At 41.4% G+C, this 22,045-nt stretch overlaps 1 pseudogene; it reads right to left on the minus strand.

Annotated features, from left to right (window-relative positions):
- Positions 1-13,919: 13,919 nt before the first annotated feature.
- On the minus strand, positions 13,920-14,311 carry LOC121171563 (annotated as a pseudogene).
- Between the last annotated feature and the right edge of the window lie 7,734 nt (positions 14,312-22,045).

The following is a 22,045-nucleotide window of genomic DNA, read 5'->3' on the forward strand; positions in this document are numbered from 1 at the left end:
TTCCCTCACAGCTTCCTCCCCAATAATCTCTCTTCTGCCGTTCACTCTCCTCGTTAGTTTCTTTTTAAATTCCACTTTACCGGCCCAGCGCGGTGGCGCAGTGGTTAAGGTCCTCACCTTGCACGCCTGGGATCCCATATGGGCGCCAGTTCTAATACCGGCAGCCCCGCTTCCCTTCCAGCTCCCTGCCTGTGGCCCGGGAAAGCAGTCAAGGACGGCCCAAGGCTTTGGGACCCTGCACCCTCGTGGGAGACCCAGAAGAGGCTCCTGGCTTTGGATTGGCATAGCATCGGCCCTTGCGCTCACTTAGGGAGTGAATCATCGGACGGAAGATCTTCCTCTGTCTCTCCTGTCTGTATATCCGCCTTTCCAATAAAAAAAATTAATAAAATAAATCTTTAAAAAAAATTCTACTTTACCATATTATTTGCTGTGTAAAAATAGGATTCCATATTATTAGATACACATAGGTCTTAGGTTTGTCAACTGACAAGAATGGAAGTTGCATCCCTCCATTAGTCCTTTCCTTTATGATCACAGTTATTTGGTAATTTCAATGAAATACAAATTCTCCAAATCAGTCTGAGGCATCGGATTTTATCGTTGTCTATAGCTTCTTGTCAATGACAATATCTTACTTGGGAATTTCAAGAAGCTATAGAAAAATAGAAGGCTATTCATCACTTTTTCTTTTTTTTTTCCTATATAAATCTAGAGGAAAAATACAATATGACATTCCTTTTTAGTTGGGATAGGTTATAGGATGGAGTTTTGTGCAATAGAATGTGGTACTATAGATACAAGCCTTCTCAGACCTAGCTATGTAAAGTAATTCATCTTATTTTCTTGACAAGCAGTACCTGCTCACCAGTCAATTGTTGCAGATTAGTGAATTATGAGTTGGAAGACAGAGTCCTTTCCTACCTAGAGTTTGGGCATGTGAGAACTAAATTTTTCTATGCCAAGTCTCTAAGATCAAGAAGTTTATTTATAAACGCTATACAGCTTATCTATTCTAGCTAATACTAAAGAACTAAATATTATTCTTTTCCCATGCTGAATTTAGTACGAAATGAGACAGACAAATCACAATATGGGTATTTGCCAACTTTTATTTCTAATAAGGGAGCTAGATTATTTTTCCTAACTGTGTAACTCCAGTAATCTCGATGATGCTAAACCCCCAAAGGCGTGGTCTTACTCAATGTCAGCATCTTCCAAATGCTTCTTATCTAGAGTATTAGTGTTCTTACAAGAAAAGATACAAAAACTATTTCATCCATATCTTTGTCCCTTCCTCTATGTCTCTCCCTTTTCCATCAGTCCTTATCTCTATATCTATTGTTCTATCTCTACATACACCCACAAGGAAGGGCCATGTGGGCACACAGAATAATGTAGCCAATCACAAACAGGAAGACAGCCCTTACTAGACAGTAAATTGCCAATTTTTTTTCGAACTTAAACTTCCAGATCAGTGACAAAACAAATCAGTTTTTTCAAACCAACCAGGCTATTGTATGGCAGTTTGTGAGCCCAAGCTGACAAATCCACTTACATAGTTGTAAACCCTTTGTCTCTCTGTTGTCGGATGAGATGAGGGTGATCTGGTCATACCAGATAAGACAGGACAATTACCAACTTCAATTTATTTCAAAACTGTAGGCAACTGCCTAGGTTGCCTTGTACCTAGGCTGGTGTTACACTACTGGGAGGAAAGCAGCTAGTAGCTGGCAGGCACTCTGGGCCTGGTTAATACATAATGTGCCTTAACTATACTAGTGTGCCAGCATTGTTACCTACTCTATTTTTTCAAGTATGTGGAGAAGGTGGGGAATGCCAGGCCAAAACATGCCACCCTGGGTCCGAGGAGGGGTAGGCTGCAGATTGCCTGGAGAAGGAAGTTTAGGGATTTACTCATGTGCTAATGGCTGAGTGTGTGTTTCACAGAGGAGGGATGACTTCTGGGGACATCCAAGAACACAACTGTGCACTTGGCAGATAGGTGCAGGAGCTGAGACCAGGTGGTTTAGAGGAGTGAATATTGGAGGGCATGTCTGGGTCAGGCCAAGGCACCTGCCCATGAAGGAAACCTGGACTGGGCTAAATAGCATCACCTACCTCCCAGTGATGCATGTGAAAGCTGGGCCAAGGAGACATGTGTGGTTGGGCTAGGGTGCAATATCTGTATGCAGTAGTACCCATGGGTATGCAGCATCCCCTGGAAAGTGAGTAAACTGGGCCAGGGAATAGAGTCTATAAGGGACTTGTCGGCTCACCTCTGAGGCACTACAGCAACCACCAGTGTGCTTAGAGATATGAGGGTGATAATGGGCTCAGCCAACCCAGACCAGGGAACTCACCTTACAGGAACTCACCTCACACTTATGGGAGCTAGATCTGGGAGGAAGCCAAGTTGGGCAAGGCTGTGGCATCCAATGACACCCTCAAAGGCCAGGATTGAAGGCAGACCATGCCAAGCAGGGCCCTGATGTCTGCCTTCATGTGTGAGATCTGGGAGAATTTGGAGGAACACCCCTCCCTATTAGGCGTCAGATCCCACCACAGAGCACAAAAGCTGGGGCTGATGGCTGGCCAGTCCAGGCAAGATAGCAGCACTCATCAGCATTTGTATGAGCTGGATCTGGGGACAGGACAGGCTGGTCCAGGCCACAGCACCTCTGGCACACATGAGCCAAGACAGAGCCTAGGCCACACCCAGCTGGACTAGGTTGCAGTACCCACCAGCAGAGCTGAGATTACAGATGGGTCATGCCAGCATGCACAAGATCTGGATCAGGAAACAGAGCTGGTAAGGGAACTCTAGGAACTGCCCTATTAGGCTGTGACTCCCACTGGTGAGTATGATAGCCAAGAATATGGGCAGACTGGCTTGGGTAAGGCCAGAGCACCCATCAGCATACATGTGGGCTGGATCTGGGATAGGCTCCATCATCTACCGTTGCTTACAAAGGTCAGAATGGGTATGGGACAGGCTGGGCTAGGCTGTCGCACCCACCCAATTGCATGAGGGCTGGATCTGCAGTGAGCCAGTGACACTTGGCCGTAGCACCCACTGGCAAGAGCCAGAATGGGTGCAGGAAAGTCAGTCTAAGCCACAATATTTGCCAATGAGTGCTTAGACTGGGGACCAGCCATGTCAGGCTGGTCCATAGCACATGCCAGCACATACAAGATATGGGGCTGAGAGCGGGCCTGGTAGCGGAACTTGGGGAGCTTTTTTGCTAAGTTACATCTCCCACTGGTGAGCATGAGAGCTGGAGTGCTGGTGACAGACCAGGAGCACAAGTATTGGGGCAGGCCAGTTTGAGCCAGTACACAGCACAACACACACTGGCATGAACGACAATAAGAACGAATACAGGCTACAGCCATACCACCCTGAACATGCCCAATCTCGTCAGAAAGAATATAGGCTAAGACTCAGTTGGATCTGCATTGCCTGCCAATTTATATAAAGGTTGGAGCTGAGAATGAGCGAGTTTGGGTTAGGTTTGTTGTACCTACTTTCATGCACAAGAGCCAGATGGGTGCAGGCCAGCTTGGCTAGGACACAGCATCAGCTGGCAAGTGCCAAGACTGAGTGCAAGTCATGTCAGGTTGGACTACAATATCTCCTGGGAAGTACTAAATATAGGGTTAGGAGCAGGCCTGGTTGATAAACTGTTAGAGCTCCCCTGCTGTAACTCCCACTAGTAAACATGAGAACCAGGGTTGGGAGTGAGCCAGACTGGATAAGGCAATGACACCTGTTAGTATATGTGGCTCTAGGTTTGGGGGTGGACAGGATGAATAAGCTGCAGCACCAATGGACTTGCACAAGAGCCAGATGAGATACAAGCTAGGCCAGGCTAGGCTGTAGCAGAGGTTGGCATGTGTAAAAACTGGGGTCAGGGGCAGGCCTAATGGGAATTATTGAGGGTCATCCCAACCAGGCCACTGTACCAGCTGGTATACCTGATGGTGGGCCTGTGACAGGCTGGCAAAGCTAATCCACAACACCCATTTTTCTCATGAGATACAGGGCTGAGATGGAACTGACCAGCTAGCTGTATCCACTAGTATCTACACTGGTTGGTGCAGGTGACAGACTAAACCTGACTCTGCATTAGCTGGCTCACACAAGAGTCAAGTCTGAGGCCACCCTAGGCAACAGCTCTGGGGGATTCTTCAACTAGATGGCTGGACCCCAACCCTGGCCACAGAGAGATTCACAAGATGTGTGATCTGAACTTAAGAGTACATGTATTGGCCTCCTCAGGTGCTGCTATCTGTGCAGCGGACCAGCATGCCTAGATGCATTGAGGACATGACAGCCATCTCGTCTAAGCCAGGAAGGGACATTGACTGCCTTGTCAGAAGATGGAAATCAGAACAAATTGGGCAACTTTCCTGCCCAAACTTTGCAACAAGTCTGGATCTGTGGTGGACTTGCTCAGCCAACAGACCTTGGCAAGATTTTTGCAACCCCAAAGCAACGAAGCCCATGACGTCTCAGAACTAACAAAACCATTCAAGTGACACTATTGGAACACTCTTCCCCACATTGGGGTCTCTAAAGCATCATCAAATGACCATCTCCCATTCCGGGTGCTGATGTAGTTTGACAGCAAGGAGCAAGCAGCTCCCTCTCCCTCCCTTACTGTGGACATAGGACAAAAAAGAAAAGAAAGAAAGAGAGAGAGAGAGAGAGAGAGAAAGAAAGAAAGAAAGAAAGAAAGAAAGAAAGAAAGAAAGAAAGAAAGAAAGAAAGAAAGAAAGAAAGAAAGAAAGAAAGAAAGAAAGAAAGGAAGGAAGGAAGGAAGGAAGGAAGAAAGGAAGAAAGAAAGAAAGAAAGAAAGAAAGAAAGAAAGAAAGAAAGAAAGAAAGAAAGAAAGAAAGAAAGAAAGAAAGAAAGAAAGGAAGGAAGGAAGGAAGGAAAACTGATACATTTGTCCCACCTGCCTTCTTCTGTAACTCAATCCCCACCCTAATCAGAGGCCCATGTAAGAGGGCATCCCTCTCAATCTTATAAACGATATTAAAAATAAAGTTAAAAATTTTAAAAATCAAACTTTAGCAGACGGCAAGGGCAATAACTAATTGGAAGGCAGAGATGGCAACCCATCCCATACCAGAATAACACCACATAAGCAGACAAGGATTAATAACTACTTCTAGTCCGCTCTCACGGTTAAAAGCTAAATGTCTCTCTAAAGGCAGCCTCTGGGAAGAAGAATGAGCTTTTTCACTCTTAAAAGAACTCTACCTTTTTTCTCACACAGGGACACGAACTGTCTATTGACCCATCTAATTCCTCATTCCCATTTGTGGAATTCTCCCTGTGAGAGCTGAAGTCTGATAAGAACTACACTTATGATTTTGAGAGCAACATGGTTCCAAGCTTAAAGGGAGTACTGGAGGTGCTGAGAAATATTGTCCCAATTTCTCTCCTGTGCACCTTCACAAGATAATTCATTCTATTTCAATAGAAAACAGGGATAGATGAGAGTAGAAGCAAGATTCTTCAGGGAATTTTCTCCTTCAAGGCAACTAGAAGAATAGGTCATACATTACCCTAAGTTCACCCCGCTCTTTGCTTCCCATAGCCACCAGATCCCATTTCTCCAAAATCCTCAAATTTGACTTTTCCTTTCTAATTTCACAGCTACTTATGCTTTCCTTATATGTGATCTAGATCACTGCCATCATGATACATTTCACAACCCTTGTGCTCTCTCTGTATTCCTTTCACTACTTCAGAACTGTCGCAAGAAATCCCAGGCTGACTGACTCAATCCTTTGTGCTTAAAGTGTTTCAATTGTTCTTGTGAGAAATAATCTATATCCCTAAGCATGTCACTGGGATGTGTAATAGTTCATGCAATTCAGTCCCCTGAGCAGGAGGAGGCAGGAAGTATAAGAATACAAACTTGCAGTTAGTTGCAAATATGTATCCAAGCATCCCAAGCCTATAGGAAATGCAATGAGGAGAGAAGGATGTGGCAGTATCAGCCACCCAAACAGACTATTCTAAAAAATGTAATATGAAGTGGGTGGGACTACTTATGTTGAGAGCCTGAACAGAAGTCCAGTGGACCCCACATTCCTGCCCATCTTCCCCATTCTCCCTCTTTCTTATCCTCTTACTACTGAAGTTGCAGATATCACAAACATTTTTTTCCTCGGGTTCTCATCTGATATTTCCCTGAAAGAAAATAGATCTCTAAAAGAGCTGCATTTTCAGATCCCCATCCCATCATATCATCCTCTGTCCTGCCCACCCTTTTTGACCAGCACAAACCCCACTCTGTCTGCTTCCATGTTAGACAATCCTCACAGCTTCCCACACCATGTGCCTCACTCAGGACCTTTAACTTCACTTTCAAGTTGCCGGGAGTTATCCTCCCCACTTCTGGCTTCCAGCAGCAGTTCCTGCCTATAGCATCTGTCCTTCTCCATCTCATTTACAACAGGAAAACAGCCCCAGTCTGAGAGCTGGGAGAGTTTCCTGAATGGCCCAATTACTCATGTCATTAACACTCCTCTGTAAATTGACTTCGACATTCTCTCATTGGATCTCGCCATCAGCATTCTTTGATTTATGTCCCTACCCATATCTGTTTACCTAGAATTCCCTTTTTCTTCTGCTTTGTTATTCTCATTTCTTACATCTGTATGTTTTCAAGCTGTTGTCTACTCACATTTTGTCTGAGTTCTCTGGGCCTCACTTTTTTCCAGTCTCTAAGCCATTCATTCTAAACGCTGCTTACCACCTTGGTCAAACTTCACTGTCAAGTTTCTGTTTGTCAACATACAAAAGACATGTGTATGTCTTTTGTATGTTGACAAACAGAAACTTGACAGTGAAGTTTGGTTGTTGGTTATTTTCTGAACCTGTCATTGATACTGTCTCAACCCAGATGTTTCAAAGAATGGAACTTGCATTATTTTTAACATATTGTCTACCCATTACTATGTCAATTAATTCCATAATGTTGTATATTGACACTGAGGCCTTGTTGGGGCTTTTAACTGACCGGATCTCTACTCTGTTAGACCTATCTTCAGACCATAGAAGGTCTCCCCAAGAGGCCACTGAACTTATCTGGACAATAAGACGCTGAACTTTATGCTAGGCATGTGTTTGCAAGCAATGAATCTCAACTGAACTTGAACTATGGTTATGCAACAAGGTGGAGGAATCCACCATGGGGGGAGGGTTATGGGAGGGGTGGGGGGAATCCCCAGCGCCTATAAAACTGTACTACATAATACAATGTAAGCAACAATAAAAAAAAAAAAAAAAAAAAAAAAAAAAAACACATAATAGGAAAAAAAAAAAAAAAAAAAGACATGTGTATTGCAGGAGAGAGGACAACGAAACAAACAAAAGTAAAACACAAATCACAACATCATATTGGGTAAGCTATAACAGTAGAATTATTTATAACTGTATATACTGTATATACATTGACCTTTCAAGACAAGGAAACCCACAAAAATAAATTAATTTCAAAATAGAGAAAAATTGGCATTTGAAATTCATGTGAAATTATTCCTAGGTTTTTCCCAATGGCTTTGATGACAAGAATTACAGAGTTGATAAGATAACCTTCAAACCACCTTGTTAAAGTGTAAGTTGAAATCTTCCATTGCACTTTCAATGAATTTATTCTAATAAAAGCAAATAAACAATGCTTCCAGCTGGTTAGGTATATGTTCAGAAGTCGTGTGGTCACTATAGGCTCTTTCTGTTGTTCTTTGAAAATAATTAATCAAAGGTTTTCCATTTAATGATTTAGGAGCTAAAAAATATTCTACTTGTACTAAAATGTCCAGTCTAAGAGATTAGCAATAACCAACAGTGGTTTCTAACTGATAGTGAGTATGTCACTTAATGAAAATAAATACAAAATTAATATCTAGGGCTCCACATTCAATGCAAGCTTCTGTTTTGGATGTAGGCAGCTTTTACATTGCACTGTTCAAATATAAATGCATTTATTTACAAATGCTGAATACAAAATATCATCAAACACCAGTCACATGGGCCCAAATTGCAGTTGCCACAGTGCAGGAACTAAGTTTTTTTGACGCAAACTTTACTGCTAACTCTATAGGCCAAGAATCCCCATGAAATAAGAAATTCAAATCATAATCAGTAATGTTACATTCCTTATTTCAAAGCTTGTCCACAACCGCTGTTCTATTCTGTTCTAAGGCATCAGAAATTATTGCTGTGTTGTCTTATATCCCAGTAACAAAGTTATGTGATATCATCTGTGAATACATATTATAATATGCGAATTTGGCAACAAAATGAAAAACACTGAAAAGAGGCAATGCTAGATGTGAGGTTAATATTGCATATAAACGAAGATATAGAAAGAAAATTAGCTAACTGGAAATATTACTGCCCCTTTTTGATAGAATACATTTAGGAAGCCAGAGAAACTTAATAAAGGTATACTTATAAACCTAAATGAAGATAGCGTTTGTGATGGAATAGATGAAGATGGCCCAACTGAAGTGATACCAGCTGGAAACTCCATGTTGAATGAACTTTAAAGAGATATAGTCCAGGGGCCAGTACTGTGGCATAACACTTTAAGCTGCTGCTTGCAATGTTGGCATCCCACATGAGATCCAGGTGTTATGCGATCCAGTTGTTGTACATTTCCCTGCTAATGAGCCTGAGAAAACAGCAGAAGATGGTCTCATTCCTTGGACAACTACACCCGTGTGGGAGATCCAGAAGTTCCTGACTCCTGGTTACAACCTGATCCAGGCCAAGCTGACACAACCCACTTGGGTAACAAGCTAGCAGATGAAAGATTTCTCTCTGTGTCTCTGCCGTTATGTCTCTGTAACTCTGCCTTATTAAGGAAGAGGGAGGAGCAAGAGAGAGAGAAAGAGAATGAGCCTCCAATAACATAAAATATTAAAAACTACGCAAACTTAGGAGTATGAAAATTGATCAAGCATAAAATATATACTGTGTAAGTGATGAGAAAGTAAGCATAATTCAAATCACACTTAGGTTAATTTTACACAGAAAAATTGACCCCTTCATGCTGTATCTTTTTAATATATTCAAGTGTGTTCAGTAAATTATTTTTTGAAGAGTTCCAGAAACGGGAGAGAGTAAAACAGAATCATATCTTCTGAGTCACACCCAGGGTAGGGCAAAGCCAAAGCCAAAGCCAGGGTTTCACTCAAGTCTCTTATGTGGGGTGCAAATTATACTTGGCCCTTCCTCCACTGCTTTCTCAGGCACATTAGCAGGGAACTGAATCAGAAGTGGAGCAACCAGGACTTGAATTACACCTATAATGAGATTGCTGGCACTGTGACACCATAGTAATAACTCTTCCATACATCCTTATGATCAATTATAAGTGGATTTTAGTATTTTGGAAAAACTATTCAAAAGTTACAGGATGAGTATCATTTTCCCATTTCTGTTTGTGATAATTTTGCATGGTTTTCGTTTGCACAAACAATTCTTATGACACTTTCCAATTTTTTGGAATGCCATGGTGTCAGGAACTATCAGGTTTCTTCTTTTATTTAAGGGAGTTTTCAGTTTGGATTCACTTCGTAGTGTTTTGTTCTTTATCATCCTTGGTCCTCATCTTAAAGGTGATCTTGCGGAAGTCATACACTGCATTGGAACCACAACCAGCCGTAAGAGTGGATATGTAAAGTGGTTTTGTTCTTCCCAGGTAATAATCAAGGCCTGATTTATTGTAGACAAACTGGAAGCAGACTCTGGGAGACAAAACTACTGTCTTATCACACAAATCTGTTGGCAAGTCATTCACACACTCTTAGTTCTATAGCTGTACTGTTACACAGTTGGAAACAAGTTCTACCAGAATGATCAACTGAATAACTCAAAGGTGCATGCGTTGTTTCACTCTTCCCAGAACACATTTTTTTTTCTCATTTAGGGCTCATACCTCTTTTGAAAAATTTCCTAATGTCATATGTGGCATTCTCTGAGGTAGAACTAGTGTATATCGGGATGCATGATCTTGTCATTAAGCCAGCCAGTACCTTTGACTTATAACAAAACCAAGATTACATCTCCAGAACCTTGGTGCTTCACATGACTGCTGCCATCCTCCTGAGAACATGTCTGAGACTGCTGAGACTGAAGTCACAACCCTTGAGTTAGAACTCCAAATGTCACATTTCCTGTTACCAATTTTGAACACAGGTTATATGTGATTATAAATGATTATAAAAGTGAGATTTAATTTCGAAAACTATTAAAACTACTGCCCTGTATTTAATAGATAATTAAAAGGAGTTTATGTAAGGTAGAGGTTAGAATACATAATATAAAAGTTTGTGATCTCAAATTAAATTAGCTCAGTATAAGCAATGTAATTAGGAGATTCGGAGTCTGTTAATTTGCATAAAGTATGCCAGAACATCAGGGAGCCACACTGCTGAACTAGGTCCTATTGCATTCTTTGAGATTTGCTGTTCCCAATTTTCCTTTACACTGATATAATCATCCTGCTTTTAGTTTTTGTTGTTGTTTTTAATTAACTTGTTTGTTTTTGTTTTCTCTGCCTCTTCCTTTAAATCCCTTCCCCACCTCCCCCCGAATTCCCCTATATATTATATTACTATATATTACTATAGCATAGCTCTTCATAAACAGTCACATGTTCATCATTGCGGGCATGGACAATGGTAGAGAGTCCAGCCTCCCATTGTCAAGCTACAGGTAATAGATTCATTAGTAGTGCATCTCTGATCTGGAAGTAGAGATGCACACTGCACTACATCCTCACATCTGATCATGGTAGTCTACATTACACAGTCACCACACATCCCTCTCACATGAAAAGCCACAATACAAAATCAACAACAGGAAGAAAAATAGGAATTTACAACACCATGAATTTCTCAAGAGATTTTGATAGTTCAATAGTCCTGAATTGCTGGTGTCCCACCACTCGAATTACGATGAAATCTCTCCCGAATCCACTGGCTGCTATAGTCCACCCTAGTGTCTCCGTCTACCCAGATCTTCACTGCCAATGATTGGCTGGGGTAGTTGATCATTTTGTTCTGTCCTCCATCCTGTGCCATGGTACCAGGTGCCCTCTGCAGACTCCAAGGTGCTGCCCTATCCTCCATGACATTTGGATATGCTGTCCTCCTCTCTGTCTACTTAGTCTACCTCCTGTCCTAGCAGGAACAGTGGCCTTTCCTCATTGACCCTCAACCATTCTGGTTCTTGTTGTTGGGCACTACAACTCAGACAAACCTGCTCCATACCAAGACGCAGCTCACGCATGGCTCTGTGGGGGTAGAGACCTGGCCTATGCCATCCTATATCTACCCTGGTTCTCATGAGTACCAGTGGGTTCTGGATTCTAGCTCAGTCTGGTGCATCCCATATCCAGCCCACACTCAGGCCAAGAGATTCTGCAGCTATATCCAGACCAGACCTCAGCTCCCACCCTGGCCCTCACACTCTCCAATGTGGATGAAAACCCGACCAGCGCATCCATCCCCTTTGCTCCCCAGCCAGGCCTGCTCTGCTGCTCAGATTTCACGCATGCCAGTGGTTGCTCTGACCCGGCCTGGCATAGCCCCCATCTGTCTTAGCCTTTGTCTTCAGATGCTGTAGCTGGCTTGACCTAGACAGCCCCCAGTCCAAACTCTCTGGTGGTTGCTGCAACTGGTCCTGCTCAGTCTGCTCCCATTCCCGGCTTATGTGAGCCAGTAGGTATGATACCATAGCCCGGCATGACTTGCACTCCAACCTGGCTTTTGCACTTGTCAGTGGGCTAAGATCTGCTCGCCCCCTTCCAAAAGCAACCCAGACACTTGCCAACAGATGGGGCTATCTTGCCCAGCTTGCCTGACCCCTTGGCCTGGAACACAGTGAGAGCTTTGGACCAGTAGGAGAGTCTCCCAGTTTCCCCACTCAGCTCACTCCCAGGCCCAGATCTCACATGCTCCAGCAGGTGCTAAGCCCTTCTCCAGCATATCCTGCCCCTCCATCTTGGCCTTTGTATGAGTTGGTGGATATTGTGGGCTGTCCCACCCTACACCCTGTTTTAAGATGCATGTGCAGGTGCTGCAGCTTGGACCTGCCCAGCCTACTCTCAGCTCCAGTACCTGTGAGCATTGGCAGGTTCCATATTCAGTTCTAATTCAGCCAATCACCACCCCAATTCTTGAGCTAACCAACAGGACTTGTATTTGCATAGGGTTGGACCAACTTATCCCCCACAGAATCTACCCCTGGACTTGGTTCTCTCGTGTGCTACTTAGTGTCATGTTTCTGCCTGATGTGACTTGTCCCCTGTTTCAACACTCAATTAGGTACTTGGATCTAGATCTGTTGGACAGGCCCCCAGGCATAGCTTTTATGTAGTTTGGCATGTGGTGGACAGTGATGCACTGTGCTAACAAGCCCATCTCAGGACTCCATGTGGGCTGATGGATCAGTCTGACCCAAACAGATCTTCCAATCTCTTCCCTCTGTACTACAGGTCTCAGTCCCTTCACTTACCAACCAGTAGAGTGGCCCTATTGCTAGAAGTCCTTGAAGACTCATTCCTCATTTTCACATATGGTATCCATACCCATGGATGTCCCTAGGCAATATTCCATCACCTGCAAGTCCCCAGAGCTCATTGGCAGGCAGCCAGTGGGCAAAGACCAGCGCCTGAAGGGCATACAGGCCACCCACAGAATAAAGATGTTGCCAACTGCTTAAAAAGCAGTCGGTAGGAGGTGCTGCTTCCTCCGCTCCACATGCCTGACCCACCGATCCTAATCGATCCTAAGCTTTCTCCTAATCTACAGTATTTAATAATGATTATAAGAACACCTCTTATTTTCAACCATGGGGTTCTGCTGTTTTAGATATTTCCATTCTGCACTTGTGAACATGAGTATGTTATACAGCACGATACATCTCTGTTGTTTCTCCTGATATGACTCTCATGATGCCATTGATCACCCCAATTCAAGCATCTCTCATCTAAGGAACATGATTAAATATTCCAATTTAAATATTCCAATTTAAATATTCCAGTTTCTGTTTTGCTGTGTTGTGTTATGCCTTTGTAATCGCAAATGTTCATTACTGTGTTAAATTACTCCTCTCTATCTATGGCTCATGAATCTCATTTGATCTGAGCAGGCTTTCTTTGTGAGCTGTTCTGTATATGTATGTATTCCCTTTGGTCTCCATTCCCCTCATTCCAATGTGCTCCTACACGATCCTGTTTCCATGTCTTTCCATGAAACACGGTGTGGCTTGATGTGTATACTTTTAATTGCAATGAAAAGCAGAACACTACATGCCTTGGGCATTAATTTATATCATCCAGCACTTTTAGAGGTCTTCCTAAGTCACTTTATGACTAACATGTTGATTAATCTGCCTGGGGGCCTGCAGAGTACATACACTACATTTTGATTATGAGATACTATAGGGGTAACCATCTAGTATGTTTCCAACCACTTCAAAATATTTGAATATAAACATCTTCATACATGTTCTCTGGGGGAACTGTATGAATATTTCTGTCAAATACATTCAACAGCGCCATTGCAGTATCTCTCCAGGATCAACCCAACGTCATCAGTGCATAAGGTTCCCATCCATCACCGTTCCCTATCATCATTTACTTTCTCCAGTTTTCTGATATTTGAATTTAATAAAATGTCATGTTTTAACTTGCTTTTATGTCATTACTGGGTTCTTTGTGTATGGTTTGCTTATCCTTATTCGTTAGTAGAGCATTTTCTTGTTTTCTGTGAATGGCTTCTTCAAGCACTTTGTTCAATGTAAAAGTTTTTATCTTTTCCACTTTCCTGTGAACTTGGAGGTATCTGTTGATTATATTTGGGCTTTTTTTCCATCAAGCTTTTATTTATATGCATATTACATCCCTAGAAAAGAATCCCAGGATGTTTTCTCCTCTGTTTTTGTCTTACTTCTTCATGGCCCATAATGCCAGCTGAAGTTGTCAAGACAATGAAACCAAACTGGCAGGATGGGGGCAGACTATTCTGCCGTTTATCTAGCCCTTTCAGGTGCACATCACAAAGCTGTTTAACCTGTATGTGTGGTTCATAACAATCTTCCCAGCTCTGTGATCGTCAATGATTTCAAACTCAACAATGTAGCCGTGCTTCATCATCTCAGTGAGGAAGCAATGACCTTGGAACATGGCTTGCACAGCACCTGACATTTGCCTTGCTTCTTGGTGTAGTTGATGCTCTTCGAGACATTGGCAAGGATGTTCATGTGCATCATCTTGGAGGCAAGGAAAGATGACACATTCACATGCATACACACGCATATATATATGTTATGTATTTGTACATATGTTCATTTCATTATAAGAATTCCAAGTGCCTTTTTCAAATAATCAGCTATCGATTTTACTCTCAGGCATTTTATCAATGCAACGATGCAGTAAAGATTCTTTCATATATGAAGCTAATGACTATATGCATCAAGTAAAATGACCATATTTTCTTCAAAGAAATGTCTTACTATTCATTTAAAAAGTCAAAAATAAATTTAAAATCTAAACCATTGATATTTCAGGAAAGTTTAATTAGCATTAACTTATTTACACAAATTGTATTCAACCTAGCCTCAAATTTTACCATTTGGTTCAGTCCCTAACTAGCTCCAATAGCCATTGCTGGGACAAACCAAAGCTAGAATCTAGAATATTCATCCAGGTATCCCACACAGGTTTAGGGGCTCAAATACTTGGGCCATTACCTGTTGCTTTCCCAGGGACATTAGCAAGGAACTGGTTTGAAAATGAAGCAGCTGAACTGGTACCCATAAGGGATGCCAGCATTGCAGGTGCTAACTTAACCCAATGAGACTCATTTCAGGTTGTTCTTGCTTTTTTTCAAATGGAGTTGCTTGATTCTCACTCGATCAGTTAGGTGACTGCTCTGTCCAGTAATTCTGACTCCATCCATACACAGTATGATAACTGTAGATAATGGCAAAATCAAAATTTAAATGTTACTCATCAGTATCTTTCACAAATATAGATGTGACAACCCCCCCCCAAAAAAAAATAGAAGATCAATCAAAACCATTAAAAAGGTTATTCATGGTCAAGTAGGATTCTTCCCAGGGATTCAAAGCTGTTTCACATATACAAATTACAAAACATGAATACACCAGAAAACCAAATGACCTAAATCATATAATCCTTTTAATTGATGTAGAAAATATATTTGAAAAAAAACTCAGCATCCATTCATGATTAAAACCATGAACAAAATAGGTAGAGAAAACTTATTTCAATACAACAAAAGCTGTATCCAAAGGTGACAAGTAACACAATTTCAAACCTAGAAATTCTGAAGATATTCTAAGAATCAAACAAGGTAAGAATAACCACTTTCAGGACTGTTATTCAACATAGCATTGGATGACCTAGCAAAGTAATTAGGCAAAGGAAAGATGAAAGTATATCTAAATGGGAATGAGGAAGTCAAACTGTGACTGATTAAAGATGACGTGATCAGCTGTTACAGATGAGAAGTGCATAGGTTACAGAGTCAATGTGCTGAACTCATCTGTGTCCTTGTTGCACTCCAATGTAGAGATATCTGAAAAAGAAATTAAGGAAGAAATTTCACTTCCGATAATTACCAAAAGAATGAATAAAATGGAATACTTAGGAGTACATTTAGTCACTTAAAGAAACAAGACTATGAAATAGTACTCTTGAAATACCAGAAACAGCATACTATTTTCAAACAAAGACATGTAAGCAGCTGTCAGGCCCATGAAAAATTGTTTAATGTCACTGATAATCACGGAACTGCAACTCAGAACAATGAGAGACTACCTTACACTAAAACAATTAGCTGATGCCAAAAAGATAAGAGCTTCAGCCTGTATGGTGGCATAGTGTATTAAGCTGCCTCCTGTAACATTGGCACCCTACAGAATCATCCATTCATGTCCTGGCTGCTTTACTTCCTATTTACCTCCCTGCTAATGTCCCTATGAAAGCAGCAGAAAATGGCCCCAGTGCTTGGGTTCCTGCCACCCACATGAGAGATCCAGAAGACGATCCTGGCTACCAGTTTCAGCCCAGCCCAACCTTTTGGGTAATGGCCCAATGGATTGAGGTTCTGTTTATCACTCTCACCCTGTAACTCTGATCTTATTTAAATTAATTAATTTTTAAACAATAATTTTAAAAAGATTTTAAGTTTAAAAAGATAATTTTTAAAAGACATACAAAAGTTGCTAAGGATGAGTAGACATGTTGAACATGAATAGTATTTTTAAGACGGTAAATCAGTACAGCCATTATGAAAAACAATGAGGAGGTGTCACAGAAAACTAAAAAAAAAAAAAAAAGTGCTGTATAATTCAGAAGTTTCAGTAGTTGGTATAAATTTGAGCAAAACTAAACCTAAGAGACATATACATGCATTCCTGGTAACTGAAGTACTATGCACAATCAGCAAAAAAAGATTCCAACCATTGGGGAATAAGTTAAAATGATACATATAAACAAATGAATATTTGTTCAAATAAATATGGATCTTGAACCAACAAAAATGGAGTTAGAAATCATTATGTGAGTGAAATAAACCAAGAACAGAAAGAAGCATCTCATGTGATTTCAATATGTATAGACTCAAATAAGATGAAATCAAAGAAATAGTAAATATTTGAAGAAATCATACATCATCCTAATTGGAAACTTCATGATGGATTCCAACACTACCCCGTAAATGTATGCACTTTATATATGTGTATGTGTGTGTGTAATATGTATATATGTGTACATAATGCATATGTATACATTAAAATTAAAATATATACATATATAACAGAACTACAAAACTTGTCTCTGATTATATAAAATATCAAAGGACTGGCCAGCCTGGGAAAACAATTGTTGAAAATATTTCCAATATCCAGGGCTTCCTGCTAATATTTAAGAATGACTCCCAGCAAATATGCCAGTCACGAAAACAATAAAAGCCAAATATGTGATGAATGAATTGCACACAAAATAGATAATATCCGGAGGATATCTACAGAAAAACATGTTAGCTTTTGATAACTTTAACTGTAGTTGTGATGACATTTCACAATCCAATAAGGGAAAACCCTTAAAGTCTATTTTTTTGTTACTACCATTTTACTCAAGAAAAGAATGATGACCAGGGAACATTTCCAAAACCACTCTCTCACCCAGCAGCAGAATCAGCACTTTGATTCCTGGCTGGTTTGACAGAAATGTGGGAAGACTTCAGGACAGAGATTGATCCACATGTCACAGGTAAAAGCAAATCAATGTAAGGACTTAACAAAATAAAGGCATGCGAAAGAAAAAAAAAGGGGGGGTGGGGAGAGGAGAAGACATCAATTTTAAGAAACAGCCCAATTCAGGAAGAGAGAAACAATAGCAGAAAATAGGAAAGCTGGATGCGGCAGTGAAACTGAACCCAAATCCCTAGGAGTGTCCATTTCAGAGAGGAGGCTTTCAGTTACCAGCAAGAAAGACACACTGACGGGCTGACGGAATAAAGGGAGTACCTAGGCTGACATCACTGAGAGGTCCAAAGGTCATTCAGACCTCAGGTGCAATTTAAACCGGACTTTTCCCTTGATCCACTCTCTCTGCCTTCCTGCCCTGATGATTTCTTCCATCAGCCTACTTCTCTGATACTCAGAAAATGACTCAAGCCGTTTCTAACTTAACAATCCACACCCTTATCATAAAACACAAGAATCAGATTTCATATAAACGGAGCCAACTAAGGACAGATTAAAAGCTCTGAGCCATAACTCCAGTGAGGATAAATGGCATCTATATAATGATTGTGCATATGCTGCTTCTTAGAGATCTTGATCCTTAATATGATATTAAAACATTGAAAATGCTGTCAGAAGTTATGACAACTGTGATGTGACTTACAGAGAAAAATTGTGCACTAGATAAGCTTTGCTCAGATAAGAGTTACAGCAGGAGAACTGAAAAGGAGCATGGGGAAACTAAAAAGACATTTGTCTTAAAGGATAGCTTTGTGTGCTTGTCAGTAAGACATACGGCCCAGCATGATAACGTAGCAGTTAAGGTCCTCTCCTTGAACACACAGGGATCCCATATGGACACCGGTTCCAATCCCTGCAGCCCCACTTCCCATCCAGCTCCTTGTTTGTGGTCTGGGAAAGCAGTTGAGGACAGCCCAAAGCCTTGGGAACCTGCACCCACATGGGAGATTGGAAGAAGTTCCTGGCTCCTGGCTTCAGATGCACTCAGCTCCAGCTGTTGCGGCCACTTTGGGAGTGAACCATCAGATGGAAGATCTTCCTCTCTGTCTCACCTCCTCTATATATCTGCCTCTCCAATAAAAATAAATAAATCCTTTTTTTTTTTAATTTTTTTTTTTATTGTTGCTTACACTGTATTATGTAGTACAGTTTTATAGGCGCTGGGGATTCCCCCCACCCCTCCCCATATCCCTCCCCCCCCATGGTGGATTCCACCACCTTGCTGCATAACCATAGTTCAAGTTCAGTTGAGATTCATTGCTTGCAAACACATGCCTAGCATAAAGTTCAGCGTCTTATTGTCCAGATAAGTTCAGTGGCCTCCTGGGGAGACCTTCTATGGTCTGAAGATAGGTCTAACAGAGTAAAGATCCGGTCGGTTAAAAGCCCCAACAAGGCCTCAGTATCAATATACAACATTATGGAATTAATTGACATAGTATTGGGTAAACAATATGTTAAAAATAATGCAAGTTCCATTCTTCGAAACATCTGGGTTGAGACAGCATCAATGACACGTTCAAAAAATAACAAACAACCAAACAATAAATTACAGGTTAAATCAAGGCAAACATGTGGTATCTAATCTTTTGGGATTCGCTCATTTCCCTTAGCATTATAGTTTCCAGTTGTGCCCATTTAGCCACAAAGAACTGCATTTTGTTTTTTTTAATAGCTGAGTAGTATTCCATGGAGTAGATGAACCAAAGCTTTCTTATCCAATCTTCTGCTGATGGGCATTTCGGTTGCTTCCATGTTTTTGCAATTACTGATTGTGCTGCAATGAACATAGGGATGCATGTTGGTTTGTCGTAAATCAGGTGTTTTGGATATATTCCTAGGAGTGCTATTGCTGGGTCATATGGCATGCAGATTCCTTTTTAAAAAATGATGTAGTCTGCGATAGCAGCATCCATATTTGTGCTGGTTCAAGACCTGGCTATTCCACTTCTCATGCTGTTCTTTGTTATATACAGGATAGCTCAAATTCTTTAACCCCTGCCTTCACTTGGGCGACTTGAAGGAAGTTGAAGTTCCTGGCTTTACCTTGGCCAAGCCCTGGACATTTTAACAATTTCTGGTGAACCAGTGGATAAAGATTTCCTCTCTCTTTCTCTAGGAGTAAAACTCAGCTTTTGAAATATATAGGTCAATATTTCGTTAAGATTTTTTAATTTGAAAGGCAGCTTTTTCAAAGAAAAGAGAAGATACAGAGAAGGTCTTCCATTCACTAGCTCATTCCACAAATGGCTGCAATGCCCAGAGCTGAGCTGATCTGAAATTGGGAGTCAATAGTTTTTCTGGATCTCTCACGTAGGCGCAGGGTCCCAATGACTTGTGCCATGCTTTACTGCTTTCCCAGGCCATAAGCAGAGAGCTGAATTGGAAGTGGAGTATCCAAGACATGTAATAGCACCCATGTGAAATGTCATTTCCATAAGGTGGAGGATTAGCCTGCTGAGACACCATTCCCGCTCCATAAATCTATTTTTTTAAAAAAGTCATTTTTTTTTAAGATTTATTTATTTTTATTGAAAAGCAGATATACAGAGAGGAGGAGAGACAGAGAGGAAGATCTTCTGTCCCATGATTCACTTCCCAAGTGAGACCACAATGGCTGGAGCTGAGCCAATCTGAAGCCAGGAACCAGGAGCCTCTTCCAAGTCTCCCACGCGAGTGCAGGGTCCCAAGGCTTCGGGCCATCCTCAACTGCTTTCCCAGGCCACAAGCAGGGAGCTGGATAGGAAGCAGGGCTATCAGGATTAGAACTGGTAACAAAAACAAGCAGGGGGTAGAAGTCAGCATGTATATGCACACATAAACACACACATCAATTCACAATCCTGTGAAGAGTCAATGAAGAACAGGTAGGAGATATGGGAAGAGATGACATATGAATGAACAGGCACAGAGCTTCTGAGGAGGAAAAAAAATTGGATGTAGTTAAATAAGACTGGCATTAAGGCCACAGACTCAAAGCTTAAGAAAGGCAAGACTCAAATCATCTTTAAAGAGTCATAGTTGGGGTCTTCTCCTATAAATTGATTAAGCTAAGCTTTATATATCAAGAATTGGCTTCATGGGGCATGCCATGAATACAGTGCTACAGAATCTATGCTCTATGGCTGTTAAAATTCTTAGCAAGCTTAAGTAACTGAATTCCTGTTTCACAAGTGAAATCCAATGTGTGGAGGCTTAGAGAAGCCTTCTTAGTGTGCATGCAATCCTGTCTCCGACTCCCTCCCCTACAACTGTACCACAGATTCTTATCATCTTCCCTCCTCTGTCTGAAGTCCCAAGCAAGTATGGACTCTGCCAGCCCACCTCCACCTGTCGCCTCTGCCACTTTCTGCTGTTCAGCAAGTAGTCTCATAAGCAAAATCTGCGTACTGTTATTAATATTAATACCTATGACTACCTTCCCAAGGAAGAGACACACAGAGAGAGTAAGCCCTTGGGTATACATGCCTAAGCATCTACACAGAGCATGGCTGCAGCCATTCCCACCCAGGTTACACCACACTATTTTTTTACTGCCCAGATTGAGCCTCTTGCCTACTCTTGTTCCAAGAACCAAGTGCCTCTCCACACAACTGAGTATGACTGGGAGGGAGGGGAGGACAGTAGAGAGAATTTAATTTTATTGGTCTCACACCAGAGGCACAAATTAGTCATGGAACTGGCAGCAGAGGGCTCCTGGCAAGCAACTGGCATCTCGCACATGCTTGAAGGCATGAAATAAAGCTCCCAAGTGCTCAGTAGCATCTGCCCTCATTCTGCTTGCATCCCAATGCCCAGGGAGCAAAACATTATAAAATCAAATAAATCAATTTAAAAAATAACAAAATAAACAGCATATCCCAACATGTTGAGGCAAAGAAACTTCAAGGAAAAATATGAAAATGAAACCATTCTATATTTTAGTACACTGCAAATTTCCATATGCTTTGGAATATGAATCTGCTACGGCCCAACTTTGTGTCTTCCCAAAATTTATGTTGAGCTCTAAACCCTGATTCAGAAGTTGATTGGAGGCTTCATTAATAGTATCAGTTTTCCTATAAAAATAAGACACCAGAAAAGAGCTTTACCACTAAATGTGTATAGGGAATATCCAGAAGGTATTCTCTTTATACCAAAACATGAGCCCTCATAAAACACCTAATCAGCCTTTATTGTAACTTTCCAGCTCCTAGAACTGTAAAAATAATTCTACTATTTATAAGCCAACCTATAGACATTCTTTCGAATAGCCTGAACTGTTGAGAATAGGTCTCATATTTTCATCTTGTGGTAGACCTCATAAATTATGTGGCTTACATACATGAGTGTGGGATGGAAAAAACAAATGGGACCCTTTGGGTGAACAGATGAAGGAAACTGAATTAGGAATGGAATTCTGGAGCAAAAAGGATGGGAATCAAATGTAGCAAGCAGCATAATAAATGACAGAAGGACAAGTTGGGGTAGAAGTAAGGAAGTACAATGGATTAGGGGGGGAAATGTAGCAGAGTCTTCAGCCCCATTGCTGCTACTTTCCCTATGAGATAGTGCTACTGACCGGGAATTCAGTTTCCAGCCAGCTCCACTCTTGATTTTTTACCCTAAACTATGTATGAGTAAGATCCACAGAGTCTGAAGGAGAGGGGCGGGAAGGAGAGAAACCTGAGGTGGTGCCTGGAGCTTACTGAAAACAGGGGCAGCTGAGGAACAGCA

This window comes from Ochotona curzoniae, unplaced genomic scaffold (assembly GCF_017591425.1).
Source record: "Ochotona curzoniae isolate NIBS_2020 unplaced genomic scaffold, NIBS_Ocur_1.0 scaffold_2683, whole genome shotgun sequence".
Taxonomy (NCBI): Eukaryota; Metazoa; Chordata; class Mammalia; order Lagomorpha; family Ochotonidae; genus Ochotona; species Ochotona curzoniae.